The sequence below is a fragment of the Crocuta crocuta genome, unplaced genomic scaffold, assembly GCF_008692635.1.
Source record: "Crocuta crocuta isolate KB4526 unplaced genomic scaffold, BGI_CrCroc_1.0 scaffold95, whole genome shotgun sequence".
NCBI classification, from domain to species: Eukaryota; Metazoa; Chordata; class Mammalia; order Carnivora; family Hyaenidae; genus Crocuta; species Crocuta crocuta.
Window position 1 is genome coordinate 11,301,543 of NW_027530971.1, and position 15,310 is coordinate 11,316,852.

The 15,310-nt window shown below is 38.0% G+C and overlaps 1 long non-coding RNA gene across 1 annotated transcript in view; it reads left to right on the forward strand.

The window, feature by feature from the left end:
- Positions 1-275: 275 nt before the first annotated feature.
- LOC144236138 (uncharacterized) overlaps positions 276-15,310 on the forward strand; it is a 409,084-nt gene continuing 394,049 nt past the window's right edge. Inside the window, exon 1 of the long non-coding RNA XR_013336427.1 lies at positions 276-363. This is a non-coding gene — a long non-coding RNA (uncharacterized LOC144236138). The remainder of the gene's footprint in view (positions 364-15,310) is intronic.

Sequence of the window (15,310 nt, forward strand, 5' to 3'; positions counted from 1 at the left end):
ATCCTTAAAGTACTCTTCCTCTAGAGTTCCTCTCAGTGACAAATTGTATATCTGGTAGGCTTCAATCAAAGAAGCAAAACTAAGAGAATACATTTGTTTAAGAGATTTGACTTTGCACAATTGTGGCCCCGGCTAAGTAGTTTTTATCAAGCTGTGTCTCAAGACAACAAGCTATATATAAAGTGTGGAAAGGTAGGATAAGTTGGAATCCATGATGTGGAATCCCTGAGAATGCTCAGTTCCCGATGTTTGCAGTAGTGATGAGTGTATGTCTTGCAGGAGGAGAGACTGATGACCTTCATCACAGAACCAAATATACACCTGGCCCTGGAGTGGGAGGAGCCAAAGAAGAATTCAGGAAAGGTAGGATCCTTGCAGGGATGGGTACTGCCTCACACCAAGGTGAACCCACAGATAAGGGGATAGCCAGTGTGAGTAACAAAATTACCTTCTCAGAGCATTGTTGAAGCATAAAACACAGCAAGGCTGTTGCTTTCTCTCTCTTCAGATCTCCAATGGCCATGTCTCTTGTGGTACATTCTACAGTGAAATAAAGAAGAGAGTTCTGAGAAAAGTAGTTCAGGCTGGTCAAGGTGACATTTACAAAGCCACCACAAGCCCCATTGTAGATGATGCCCATATTTATATCTGAGTAAACTTAAAATTGTTTCAAATGTCTGTGACACTTTTGCTGTTAATAATCCACAGCCAGAAATAGTTGTCGTATCTACGTTTTGCTGAGTGTTCGTACTAGGAAGGAGAGGTATGATGTATTAAGTCTGAGCAGCTCCTGAATAGATTAGATGGGGAAATGTTAATTTGGGTCTGAATTGTGAGGCTTAAATATAGCATTTATTAGCTATGTGTCTATCCACAGTTATTAAGCATGAAACCTGTACTCATAATTTCTTCCCACACTGCTAAAATTTGTGCTCAGGCTCTTTGACTTTTCACTTCATGAATTGTATCAACCCGTTCTTATTTATAATTGTATTCTCTTACCCATCTTATGGGTCTCTACTGGCCCCACTGAATTCATTTGGTTTTGTAAAGCAAAGCAAAAAGACACTGTAAAATGAATGACACTTTGTAAATGGGAATGTGTTATAATTATCATATTTGTTTCAAAATTAATTTAGTAATCATTTGAAACCTATTTGTATCCCCTTGATAGGTAGAAATTCCCTGTTTTAATCTGATGGGATTACATTGAAAGGATGCAAAAAGGTAGTCTTTATTTTCACCTCTGTCAGGGTAACAGGGACACACAAGGTTACCACACTGATTTTACTATGAGGGCAGCAGGTGAAAAGAACAACTGAGCACTTCCTTAATGTCAGAAAGGGAAATGGAGGCCATGTGAACTAACAATTGCATTATGTTTCAATGGAATCCTGCTTTTCTTTTTGTCAATGCATGTGAAGTTTCCATCTGTGAGATACACTGAGAGGCTTGTTTGTTCATGCACCAAGAGAATAGTGGTGTCTATTAGAATTCACCATGGCCTAAAACACCTCTCTCACTATGCAAGTCTCAGTGTGGTCTGGGTTGGCTGTAGATAACATTTGATTACCTGCCTTCTGTGCTAGGAAAATGGGTATTTAAAGAGATACAGGTGTCTATCTGCACATTTGGTAGGATGAGTAACTCAGGCAGGTAAACATATTTATGAGAGAGTATGGGAAGGGAAACTATGCCCAATGTTTATTGGAAAAGAAAACTAGAACAGGTTGTTGAAGAATAATACCTTATTCAGTAGCAAGCTAGCATTAGAGGTGATGGAAATAGAGATGTGTCCTCCTTTCAAAAAGTTTACAGTCATATTGGAGACAAATTTTATTTTCCAGGAAAAACAAAAAATGACAAATCAAGAATTTGTGTTCCTGCTTTAGATTTTATGGGCTGGGTAAAGACAAATAATGGTAAGTTTCTGAGGATGAAGAATAGCTATTAATTTATGGTCAGAAAGGGGTTTGATTTCCAGCTCTGGTCCATATTAGAATATAATCTTGAATTTTCTAACTTTAAAATGGCAGTAAGAAGCTCTACATCACAAAGATTTTGTGATTATATAAAATAATGTATCTGGGAGGCACCTGGCTGGCTAGCTCATTCAAAGGAGTGTGTGATTCTTGGTATCAGGGTCATGAGTTTGAGACCCATATTGGATGTAGAGATTGCTTAAATAAATACATTAACAAGTAAATAAATTTTTAAAATAATGTATCTGAAAGTTAGTATTTCTAGGCCACTTACCAGTTTACAAAAGTACTTTTGAAATCTTTAGCTGTGATTCCCAGGAGAAGTTGGTACACAAAAAACTCTGGATGAAGTAAAGAGTTACATACACACACATATTTAATTTTATGTGCAAGTATTTAATGCAGTTTAAATCGTGAAATTACATTTACAGTACATGTGATACTCTCCTGCTTATCCAGTAAGAGAAGTGGCAACAAAGGGTAAAAAACATTTCATTGATTCTTTCAAAATAACCCTGTGAATTAGGCTTTGAGAAATTATTCTCCCCATTTTGCTGATGAAACAGTTAAGATTTAGAAACATTAAGTGGATTTTCAGAATTTACATAGGGTCAGGGCTCTTACTTTCAAGTCTGATCCCCCACACCTGTTGTACAGGTATCATAGATCATGTTGCAAAGGCTTCACACACACACACACACACACACACACACACACACACACACACACACACAAGATAGGATTTCAGTGTACCAATAGCAATAGTTAAAGGCATAGATGGATGTTAGGAGAGGTGGGAAAGTGAGAATTCATAGAGCTTATTCTTCTGCAAAGGTATGAAAAAAAGGCATTGATGCATTTAATTTGTGGTTTTGTGTTCTATTTTCATTCATTTTGACTTGGATTGGAAATTTGGAGAGACCTCTGAAAATAAATGCAAAGCCAGACTCTAGGAGTCCAAATAGGAAAGGAATCCAATCACTATCTCCTCAACCTTTCATAGAAATTCATGGTTCAGCAAAGTACCATAATAAATATAAAGAATCAGGAAATTTTCTAGTGCCTCAATGACCACAGAGCCATGGGCCATAAGCAGCCTGGCTCTATAGAGAATAAATCATTCGAGGGAAACTTGATTACTTTTTTGATAGAATTAGAAGACTCATTGTCAGAAGGAATGATGGAATTATGTTGATGCAATATATCTTGATTTTTAAGAAATCATGTCCATCAGGGGATTTTACATGAAAAATTAATTTCAGTGTATTGAATATAAGCCTTGTTAAGGAGGCAAAAACCATACTCATGGGACCCAAATTGTATGTGATTGAGGGGGGAGAAAAGGAAGAAAAGAAATAAAGGGAAGGGGTGGGGAGCATAGAGAGTGACAGAGACCAGGAGAGACTCAGGGATATATTAAGGAATGAGGGGACTTTTCAGACAAAGCCCTGTATCCTGGGGCTAATGTCTTTTTACATCTTTCATAAAAAATGTAGTTCCTAAAGATTATGGAATTTAAAACCATACATTGAGCATTCATGTCAGAAAGATCTTAGGAGAGCATTATGACTACATATGTAACTTCAGTTGAGGATTATGACCATACAGGTTAAGTGGACAAGTACTGTTGAGACAGTCTTCAGAGTATCTGGACATTGGGGCAAAGAGTAGATGTTGAGTCAGGAAAACCAGAATACAGATAAAGGTTTGAGCACTTCTTGAACTCTTGTCTCATCAAGAAACTGAGCCTATTTCATTTCCCTTTGAATACAGGCTGACCTTAATGACTTACTTCTGAAAACAATATGAGCCTAAGTTACAGAATGTGAGACATCTTCCACCCAACTTTCTGTCAGGAAATGTGCCTCTGGTGCTGTGTTTCCCATGTGGGAAATATGGCTACCCTGAAGCCTCTGAACTAGAGGGATCACATAGATATATTACCTAAGACTAGAGAAAGATGTCCTAACTGTCCCATCTGTTTCAGTCCTCAGTGTTTTCAGCCCAGGACTGTGACATTTGAGTGAAGAAGCCCTAAAGATGGTTACAGTCTCAGATAACATCTGACTTTTCATGCATAACCCAGGGTGAGAAACATGTAGCTGAGCCCAGTCAACCGCCAATGTCTGGAGACATAATAAATATTCTGGTCATATGTCCCTGAATTTTGGGATGATTGATCATGCAACAATAGATGACTGAGTATGTGTGCCTGAAGACAATTTTCATTAGCTCATTTTTTAATAATAACACCTACCCCATGAATTTTTGTAAGTATTAACTTAAATAATCTTAGAATAGTGCCTATATAATAGTTTTGAACATTTTTAGCTTGTAAAAATATTAGTACTGCCCATATTATTAAAGGCAGTATTAAAACGAAAGCAGTTGTATAGTAATGCAGGTCAAATTAAAGGACGTAGAATACTTTCAGAGTTTTATAATATTAGTTAGGGTTCTCCGGGGAAACTAAACCAATAGGGGAGGGAGAAGGGGAGAGAGGAAAAGAAGGGAGGGAGGAAGAGGAGAGCGAGGGAGGGAGATATTGATTCATTGTGAGGAATTTGTTCATATAATTATGGAGACTTAGAAGTTCCACAATTTGCTCTTAGCAAACTGGGTAACCCAGGAAAGCCAGTGGTATATAATTCAGTCCAAGTATGAAGACTTGAGAACTGGGGAATCTAATGGGGGTGAAGACTTGAGAACTGGGGGATCTAATGGGGGTGAAATCCCAGTGTAAGGGCAGGAGAAAGTGAGATGAGTTGTCCCAGTTTAGCAGTAAGACAGGAAAAGGGGGTGCAAATTCTACCTTCTTATACCTTTTGTTCAATCCAGGTTCTCAATGGATGGGTTGATGCCCACCCACATTTGGGAGAGCATTCTGCTTCACTGAGTGCATCTACTCAAATGCCAGTCTCATCCAGAAATGTCTTCACTGACACTCAGAAAAAAATGTTCAATTTGGGCACCCTGTGGCTAGTCAAGTTGATACATAAAATTAGCCATCATGCAGGGTTTACTCTACAAAGTAAGAAAAGCTCATTAATAGACCAACTCATTCTGATATGCCTAAAAAACAATCTCATCGTAGCTGCTTCCAGTTTGAGTTAATGTATCATCCCAATTTTCCTACAGACCGTTCTATGTACTCTAAGACTTACCACAATGTGCCAGCTTTGATCTCTGAGGAAAAATACATGGATAAGAAGAGCCTGTAATGGTGATATTATGATCAGAGATTCAGAAATACAAGTCATACCCTGTTAAACCACACTTTCCAAAGGGTTTTGGAAGGTACTGTAGACAGAAGAGATAATACAAAAGTAAATAAAAATGTACCTTATTAATATCCTTATAGATGCCTAATAATCCCTAACTAGTTATGGTTCAAATCAAATAAGGGCCTCTTTAATCTTGGGAATACCATGCTTATTGCCTGTGGGAAGAGAAAACCTCTTAATCCACTTATACAACCAGTTCCTTGTCATGAAAGGGAAAGATGTAAGATAAGCAATCTGCCCTGGGGCCTGACTATGCCAAAGGCTGAAACAGAAAAGCAATAAAAGGAAACTGGGATTCCTCATTTAAGGGAAAATAAATCTGCCTAAAAATAAAGCATAGGCCAGTGGATATTCTGGGCTCATACTAAGAGGATAAAGAAACACCTCTTCCTTCCTTTAGAGAGTTAAGGCAGGTGTGGGAAGAGCAGGGCCTGGTATAGGAAGAGGAGGCAAAATATAGATACTCTTAAGACAATGGAACCAGGTGATTTCTTCTGAGATATGTTGAAGAGGCCTGTGCAATTTCTGTTGGATGGGATCAACTCTGTCACCCTGGTGACAACTTCGTTGTCCAAGGGATCAATACTCCAATGAAATACAAGCTGTACATAAAAGAGGAAAAATACATGTAGGGTGACTTATAAAACTGTGCCCCATGCTGGCCCTTCCAACTAGTTGTAACAGACCAACACAATGAGCCCCCCCTCTGCAGATGGTATAGACATGAAGTATATAAGAAGAAAAGGAACCTTTAAGCCTAAACCCCATAACTAAAAAATGTTATTCTTCTCTGTTCCATAAAACTTACTATAATTTCTAGTCTTGGACCCAGAGTGAATGCCATATATCTAGGAGATGTATCTAGGGTATCTCATGTTTGTGTTTTATTTGTATCTTTAAAATAAAACTTAGTAAGTCATAAGCAAAGATCTTTTAGGCCTACCCCTACATTGGCATTTAAAGATCTAACCAATATATATTCATGAGTTTATCTCTGTCCTCAAAGAAAAAATGACTTACACTTTATGACTTGCACTTTGATATTTTGGTGTTGTCTTTCTTTCCCGCCCCCTCCCCCCCAACTCTCTGTGAACCACAGCACCAAACTTAGTACTTCAGTTAGGATATATTTTATAAGTTGGTTTGGAGTACTCTTGTTCATTCCAAACAGAGCTAAAGTTCATTCTAATCCCATTCAGATATACAGTTTTTTCTCCTGTTATACATTTTTGTATGCATGAAGGCTAGAAACAAATAGCTCTTAAGTCTTTCTTACAGGTAGATGTCTGAAAATTCTTTAGCTTTTTTTGTTTTTCCTTGACTTTGGTCATTTCCTTCCGGTTGCCCATAATCTCCTCTTGACCTCCAGTTAGTGCCCAGTCTTCTTAAGAATGCAGTGATTAAAACAAAACAAAACAAAAACACACACAAAATATCCCAACTAGATATAAATATTTAATAACAATATGGCAGAGTTCAGACAAATGACAAAGTTCATTTTTTTCCCATCAGAGTTTATTGTCAAGTTGGATTCCATATAACACCCAGTGCTCATCCCAACAAGTGTCCTCCTCCATGCCCATCACCCCCTTTTCCTCTCCCCCACCCCCATCAGCCCTCAGTTTGTTCTCAGCATTCAAGAGTCTCTCATGGTTTGCCTCCCTCCTTCTCCCCAACTATTTTTCCCCTTCTTCTCCCCCGTGGTCCTCTGTTAAGTTCCTCCTAATCCACCTATATGTGAAAACATATGGTATCTGTCCTTCTCTGCCTGACTTACTTCGCTCAGCATAACACCCTCAAGTTCCATCCATGTTGCTACAGATGGCCATATTTCATTCTTTCTCATTGCCATGTAGTATTCCATTGTATAGAGAAACCACATCTTCTTGATCCATTCTTCAGTTGATGGACACTTAGGCTCTTTCCATGTTTTGGCTATTGTTGAGAGTGCTGCTATGAACATTGTGGTACATGTGCTGCAATGCATCAACACCCCTGTATCCCTTTGGTAAATTCCTAGCAGTGCTACTGCTGGGTCATAGGGGAGTTCTGTTGTTAATTTTTTGAGGAACCTCTACACTGTTTTCCAGAGGGGCTGCACCAGTTTACACTCCCACCAACAGTGTAGGAGGGTGCCCATTTCTCCACATCCTTGCCAGCATCTATAGTCTTCTGATTTTGTTCATTTTAGCCACTTGGACCGGTGTGAGGTGATATCTCAGTGTGGTTTTGATCTGCATTTCCCTGATGATGAGGACACTGAATATCATTTCACGTGTCTGTTGGCCATCTGGATGTCTTCTTTGGAGAAGTGTCTGTTCATGTCTTCTGCCCATTTCCTCACTGGATTATTTGTTTTACGGGTGTGGAAGTTGGTGAGTTCCTTATAGAGTTTGGATACTAGCCCTTTATCTGATAACAAATGACAAAGGTAATTTTTAAATGCTTGAATGTCATATTCCTTTTGTATATATTTTAGTATCACATTTTTTTATCAAAAGAGCATTGAATTATAACAAAAGTTCTATTGTAACTTAACTCTCTAGAAAATGGTCAGAGAGCTTTCAATCAATATAGTCCTCTGAATAGTCAACCAAACTTATAGAAGATGTGTGTGTGGACTCTTATTCAAGAGCCCACACTTCGTGCCACAGATGAATTCTCCCTATTGACGAAGAGTGTTTTAAAATGGGTCACTCTTCAGAATATCTTTTCTGGCCGTTGCTGTTCTAACCTTTGGGAACTTAGGAATGAAGTTGGATACCTCTGGAGAATAATTGGCATAAATCAACTCTGTACCGATTTCACACCATGACCTTGAAAATAGATGTTTCCTACTTGTGAAAGGATCTTGCAGAGGTTTAAATTCAGAGAATTGGAATTAAACAAAACTTAACTTATTTTATCCAAAAAGCTAGTACTTTAATAGATAACAGAGCAATGCAGGTGTGGAGTTTTATGGGAGATCACAGATGAGGATTGTGATGTTTCCAAGTTATATAGGGTTTTAGGAAACTTAATGCAATGAAGAAACACAGGAGAAAAAGAAACACAGTTGCAAGGAAGTTAAGTCACATTGGAAATTAGTGGCAAAATAGGGGCTTGAACTAAAATTTTCTTATTTCACGTGTAGAGTCCCTTCTGTGTGCCACTGTTCCTGAAATTAGGGATTTCAGAGTCTTCCCATATTCTTAAAACTGAATCCAGGGAGACCTCAAAAGGAATTTGACTGCTTTTCATGGTTTAGTTACAGTGTCCAGGTGGACATCTCACTTCAAGGCTTTCTCTAATCCAACAGAGATTTTATCAGGACCCAGGAGGGCATTAGGATATTTCACCTCTTTTTTTGCTACAGCCCCATCTTTGTACTTCCAGGGAATGAGGTCTGACTCTCAAGGGTCATAAGTACAGTTATGCTTTCTGGAGCTTTTCTTCCACTCCTGTTCCCTTTTGAGGATAAGTTTGCTTACCTAAGTGCTTAAAAAGTGTCTGCTTCCCATTAGCCCTCTCCAGTCTCTCCTTACCTTATCTTTTGGCTCTGGAGCATATCTATTTATATTTTAAAGACAATGGACACTGTTGTTTATTTAATCTGCATACGAAGAGGGGACTGATGTATCACTTATGCAAACATATGCCACTGATGCAGCCTGTAATATACCAGGGTTCCCAGGATAACACATTTCCATTTCTGCCACTCTGCATATTTCCCTTGAGGCTATCCAGAAAACTATGCTGTCTTTCGATATATGATAGACCTGGATTCTATTTTGGGTGCATAAAAATAAGAAATAGTCTCCTGGGATTTGTTTATGTTATTACTGTGCCAAACTCTAAAAGGGAAATAGCACTTGATATTCATCCCTTGCAGACATCAGGGGAATTTATTTTTCAGGGGCAAACACCCTAGCTATGGGAAATGATTATATCTAGATACAAATACTGTTAAAAGGACATTTATCTAGTAGATTACATACCAAAACTCTTCCCCAGGCTTCCTATTTCCTCTCCAAAAATGCTTTAGCAGGAACCATAGTCTGTGAGTAACAGTGCCTCTTGCATTGCCATCTGTATAGTCTGTCTTCCTACCTTGGCCCATAGACGAGTCCCATGCCTGATCAATTTTCATGGTCATTCCATTCAGTGGGGTGATTTGTTCCGATAAAATGGAAAATTGAAATGGAACTGTTGCTGGATACAACATCGTCCACTTTTTCTATTTTGTCAAAATGCCATGGTTGCTCATTTTTTCATGGCCATGAGTTGAAATAAATTAAACTTCCCAGAGGCAAAACTTTCTGAGATCAGATTGGAATATATTGATTAGCTCTTTGAGGCCTGATGGATTGAAGGTTCTTGCTTTATAAACACATTTACAAACATGCCTTAAGAAACAGTTGCTTAGCACTGGGTAGACTGCTTGTGTTTATTTAAAGCTGCAGGCAAGGGCGTATCTGCAGCCCCTGATTTTAACCTATCAATGTTTCCATCCCAGATCAATGGTGACAAGTGAAGTGTTGCTCCCTTTAGTGACTTCTAAAACCAGCTCAAGGTTGCCTTGCCCAGTGATGTGTCAAGTAATACATCAAAGTCTCAGGAATATCTCAGCTTGTGGTAGAATGCTAGAGTATTAGATCCAGCAGGGGCTTATGACAGTACCATCTTAGCCTACATACCCATTCTTCTAATGGTGTTATTTATTCAGTTTGCAATATGGATGACTTTAGAGACAACTTTAGAGTTAGAGAAGAATTTTAGCGATTTTCTATTCTCTGGCTTAAAATTCCAATAACTGTGGTCACCAAATATACAACGTAAGTGAATGAAGTCATCTGGTTGGCAGTGTTATCAGTGGAAGGCATGAGCTTGCTTCAATGAGGCAACAGTCCCTCTATGCCAGGTGCTTATTTTCATGGAAAAGTGCATGCCCAGTATTGCCAAACAGGTAAAATTTTCAAAAGATCCAGGAAATATGGACATGATGTGACAATTTATTAAAAATCTAAAAAGAAAATTAAAAATTAAAAAAAACAAAGCCTTTGCAGGCAAATAAAACAAAGTTTCAGACTGAATTCAGTCTAAGAGACATCCAGAATATGATCTCTGATTTACTTATAATCTCATGCTGGTGAGAGAAATGAGATTCAGAAAAACGGATGCGATGAGTGAGTGCCACCGATGACACAGGAGCTCAGCAGGCTGTTTCACAGTCTGCCTTGACATGGAGAATATGGGGGAATTCTCATCTTGCAATGCACTCCAGATCCAAAGGCAGAATTGTCAGATCTCAGGACTAGAGGATACTCTACCCCAACTCCAAATTTAACTTCTAGTAACTGAGAGCTGAGTTGTTGAATTGGCTTTTCCAGGATCCTACTGCAAGTGAGAAGAAGAGAGACTTGGTCCAGTCTGGTACTATTTCTATTACATGACTTTCCAGAGAACTGGGACTTAATGATTTGCTGAGAGTTTTCAGACCTTGTATGAGGTCTTAAAGAATGATGAATGATAACTAAAAAATCCTGAGAGTGATTGAATATTAAGCAAGATATTTTCAGGTTCTACATCAGAAGGCATGGTAGTTTAACAGATTTTTAGTGCAGTTAACAAAACAAATCAAACAAACGATATACCTGGCTCACACAAATTGGACTTTTTATTAATTTATTTTCATTTACCTAATAAGGTAATCTGGAAGTGGGCAGTTTTGACAGTGGGTTAGTATCTTATCAATAACAGGATTTATGTCCCTGTGATAACATTGGTCTTTGTCTCATGGTCACTGATGGGCATTGTTATTCCAGATGTCACAGGAACATTTGACTAGTAAAGCATGATGCCTTGCTAGCTGTCCTCAGGAAGACAAAAGCTTTCCAAGGAACCCTGAATACAGTTGTTTATTTATGTCTCTTTGGAGTTAATTTTTGCACATTATCATTCCTAGATACAAAGGAGGCTGGAGAAGTGTGTTTGCCTCTCTTGGCATCTGGAAGTTGGCATGGGGCTTGGAGATAAGTGTGATGTAAATCAAACTACAGTTTAATTTCCTTTCTAGGGAAGGAACCCCAAGGATTTTGGAAAATTTGCAGTGAGGTTTAGGGGTCCACTCTACATTATAGTCACCGTGCTTTATTCCTGCAAGAATTCTGAGTACTAAAGGTTGATTGTACAGCCGCCTGATCCTCTGGACTGTGTGCTCTAATGCTATCATGTAACTACTTGCTAGATCGTCTTTGGCTCTGCCCTACTGAGCTGCTTCCACCCTTCATTGAAACGTATCCCTTCTAACGGGCTTGGAGATGGTTATTGGATTCGCAGGAGACAGAGTTATGAAGCACATCAGGAACACTGGGGAAAAAGAGATGTGATTCTGCTCAGATTCTATTAGAGTAGAAAACATGCTGGATATCAAAAGGAAATTTATGTAATGTATTCCAGCATTGTTCGCGGTAGAGCATCATGTTTTATGCAGGCAGAGGCAGCCGGGGCATGCAGTGTGAGAACTCTGCTACAGACACTGAAACAAACAATAAAACAGTGAATGGGCAATGGGCAGAAAATAAACCCTGGTTTTTATGGGAAGCATTCACAATCTCCATTCTATACCAAACTTCCTAGTCTATGTCAGAGAGAGTATTTTTAAAAGCCTATAAGAAATCTTTTCTATTGTTTTACTTAGATTCTAAGTGAATAAACACCCACCTCCTTTAAAAATCAAGGCTGCAAGATTTAAGCAAACAGGATAGCCTTGAATAAATGAATGGGGAGAAACGCAGGATTCAGAGAGAGTGGTGATATGTTCATGTCCTTTAGGAGGAAGTTCAGAGAGACTCAGAAGACTAAGATTTCCAACTGAAAGTAGAAGGGATAGAGTTGAAGAAGCTAAATGCAAGTAGGGAAATGTAATTCTTAGGAGGCTTAAGGAAGTTGTAAATAGGTGTTAGCATCTGCAGCTGCCACAGGGAGCTCTGATCTCAGGGGAGCTAACAAAGCCTACATTGGTTCAGAGAGCATTTCTAGAAGGTGATGAGCATGCTGCTGAACTGACTTTGATCTTTGCTTGTTTATGTCTTGTTTCCCATCACCAAAGTGTGGTTTGTGTAAACTACTCAAGGTAATTGCACTTGGATTTTCAGTCATAAGAGGATGCATTAGGGCATTGGTAGTATGTGTTGAGGCAGACGTAATCAGATATTAAAATAAACAAAAACTTAAATACAGTTTATGAAGCATTACTTCTTTGCAAGAGTGATAACAACTTACATTTATGTAGATGTGCATTTTGAGCCAACTAATCTACCCATAAATTGAGTCAGTTAGAAATCATCAGTGCTGTGATCTCACCTGGGTCTGATGAAGAGTATTATTATAATTACATCACTGATCATAAATGCCTGACAAACTAGTAACAGCTTTTAATATGGCGTATATGGAACAATATAGATCAATTTAAAAATGGAATTGACTGGGGGCGCCTGGGTGGCTTAGTCGGTTAAGCGTCCAACTTTTGCTTAGGTCATGATCTCGTGGTTCGTGGGTTCGAGCCCCGTGTCGGGCTCTGTGCTGACTGCCAGCTCAGAGCCTGGAGCCTGTTTCAGAGTCTGTATCTCCCTCTCTCTCTGACCCTCCCCTGCTCACGCTGTCTCTCTCTCTCTCTCCTAGAAATAAATAAAAATATTAAAAAAAAAGAAAAATGGAATTGTTTAATTAATAACAAAAATATAATCTTGCATATTTTATTCATTAAGTTTGATCTACAAGGAAGGTAGATACAAAAAGAAATGCAAATACTATTTTGGAGTACCTTATTATATATCCCTTAATACTTTTCTAAATCAGTTATATAACTCATGTACTCCTCCCAAAAACCCTAATTGGTGGGTAATATTTTTTTTAAGTTTTTTTTTTCTTTTTTTTTTTGGAGAGAGAGAGAGAGAGAGAGGGCAAGCAGGGGAGGGCAGAGAGAGAGTGGGGAGAGAATCTGAAGCAGGCTTGGTGCTGACAGCTGTAAGTCCAGCCCATGAACTGCAAGATCATGACCTGAGCAGAAATTGGTCACTTAACCGACTGAAACACCCAGGTGCCCCTAGTGGGTAATATTCTTATCCACATATTATAGATGAGGAATGTGAGAAGAGGATATTCTTAATCTTGCTTAAGTTCACCTATACTGTAAATTGTAGAGTTGGGTTTAAAAACAGGCTTTGAGACTCTAGACCTTATACCACTTGTGCCCTGCCATAATCAACAAGGATTTCAAAACATGACATCAACATATTCCACAATATAAATGTGAGTGGCTTTAAAAGAATTAAACCATCTTTATGTATAACTTTCATATAGAGTTTTATCTGTTCTAAACCCACTTCTGCTAATAGATACGTACAAGTAGGAACACGTGGAAGCCTTTTAAGTAGTTTTCAAGTAGCGTTAATAATAATTGCTACTATTGAGTGTCTAATGTGTATTTGGCACTAAACTTCTTTATTATGTTTCATTTAATCCTGGTATATATCACCTATTATTTACCCACATGGCATAAATGAGAATAATAAGGGACAGATGACTAACTAATCCAGAGTCATGGGGTTTATGATTGGTAGGTTAGGAATTTAGTTCATATCTACCTGATTCCAAAATACTAAGTCTTAGCTGCACCAAGTCTAGTTTTTGTACTATTGTACATTTATACTATAGTACTATTGTAATACTTTGTCCATTGTTAGCTTTAACACTCTGAATCTCATTATGAAATAAATGTAATAATTTCTCATTTAACAGATAAATGCCTTGAGACATTAGGTGAAAGAAAGAGGAAAAATAAATTTTAGAGAAGCCTATAAATCCATTAAGCTAGTAGAAAAGGATAGATTTTATATTCAGCTTTATTTGCTGTTTCTTTCTTTCTTTTCTATTTGAGGATTATCTCTGAATTTATAAGTCATACAGCAAGTAATAATTTAAAATATGGATTTGCTTTCTTCTGACTTTTTTATTAAGAAATATATTCTTGGATTTTCATTCCATGATCCCTTCTTCACTTCTACCCAAGGGAGGAAGTGCTACTAATCTTATTAAAATGTCCACGAATTTGAATGACCAACAGTTAATAGTGGAGGGTTATACTGAACCAAGTCAAGTTCATATTTTTTTGGTTTTTTGTTTTCTCAGCCTAATCAGAGCCTTCCTCTTTGCAGACATTTTCATCATTATTCTACTTTGCTTGTAAACTCTCTCAGTTCAGAATCCCACCTAGGGATCTCATCACGAGGATATCAATTTCCAACAATAACTTTAATAACAATGAAGGACTTTCTTCAGTTGTCCCAAATGTCCATTGAGTCTATCAGTAGAGTTTAATCTTGTGTCATAGGCTCTACAAAGGACCACCTCCAAAGGAGGGAGCTTTGAAAGAATGGAAACTCTCTCTGTTGCCTCCAGACTTTTTAAGGTAGAGTACTTTGAAGGAACTGAAAACATCTCTAAGCTTTTTGTTTCCTTTTTCTTTTCTTTCTTTCTTTTTTTTTTAAAATAAATTCCAATTAGTTTAAGTGTGGAGTCGTTATGGAAGGAGATGAACTGTCCTAAAAGGGGATGAATGAAGATTTTTGCAATATATGAATGCATCAAACCAACATGTTATATACTTTAAGCTTCTATCATTTTATGTATCAGTTATATTTCAGCGAAGCAGGGAGGGTGGAATTTTCATCACCAAATCCCCCAAAATAATAATAATAATAATAATAATAATAATAATAAAAATTATANAGCTGGGTTCTGGATGTCAGGAAACTTAAATTGTTATATTAATGATCTGAGAAAAGGATATCTTGCCCTAGAGAACAGAACAGATGCAGCAATCTTTCCTGGGGTGAATTACCTTTGTGCAGACAAGTATGACTCACTGAAATCTGTCAGAAAGGATTGCCTTATACTGTCTTTCTCTTCCTAGCCTCCATATGCCAATTCCCTCTATTTCTTCCAGTCTTTACAAACCAGGTAGTTTGAGAGGTGCTTAAACCCCTCTTGACCAAACATTAC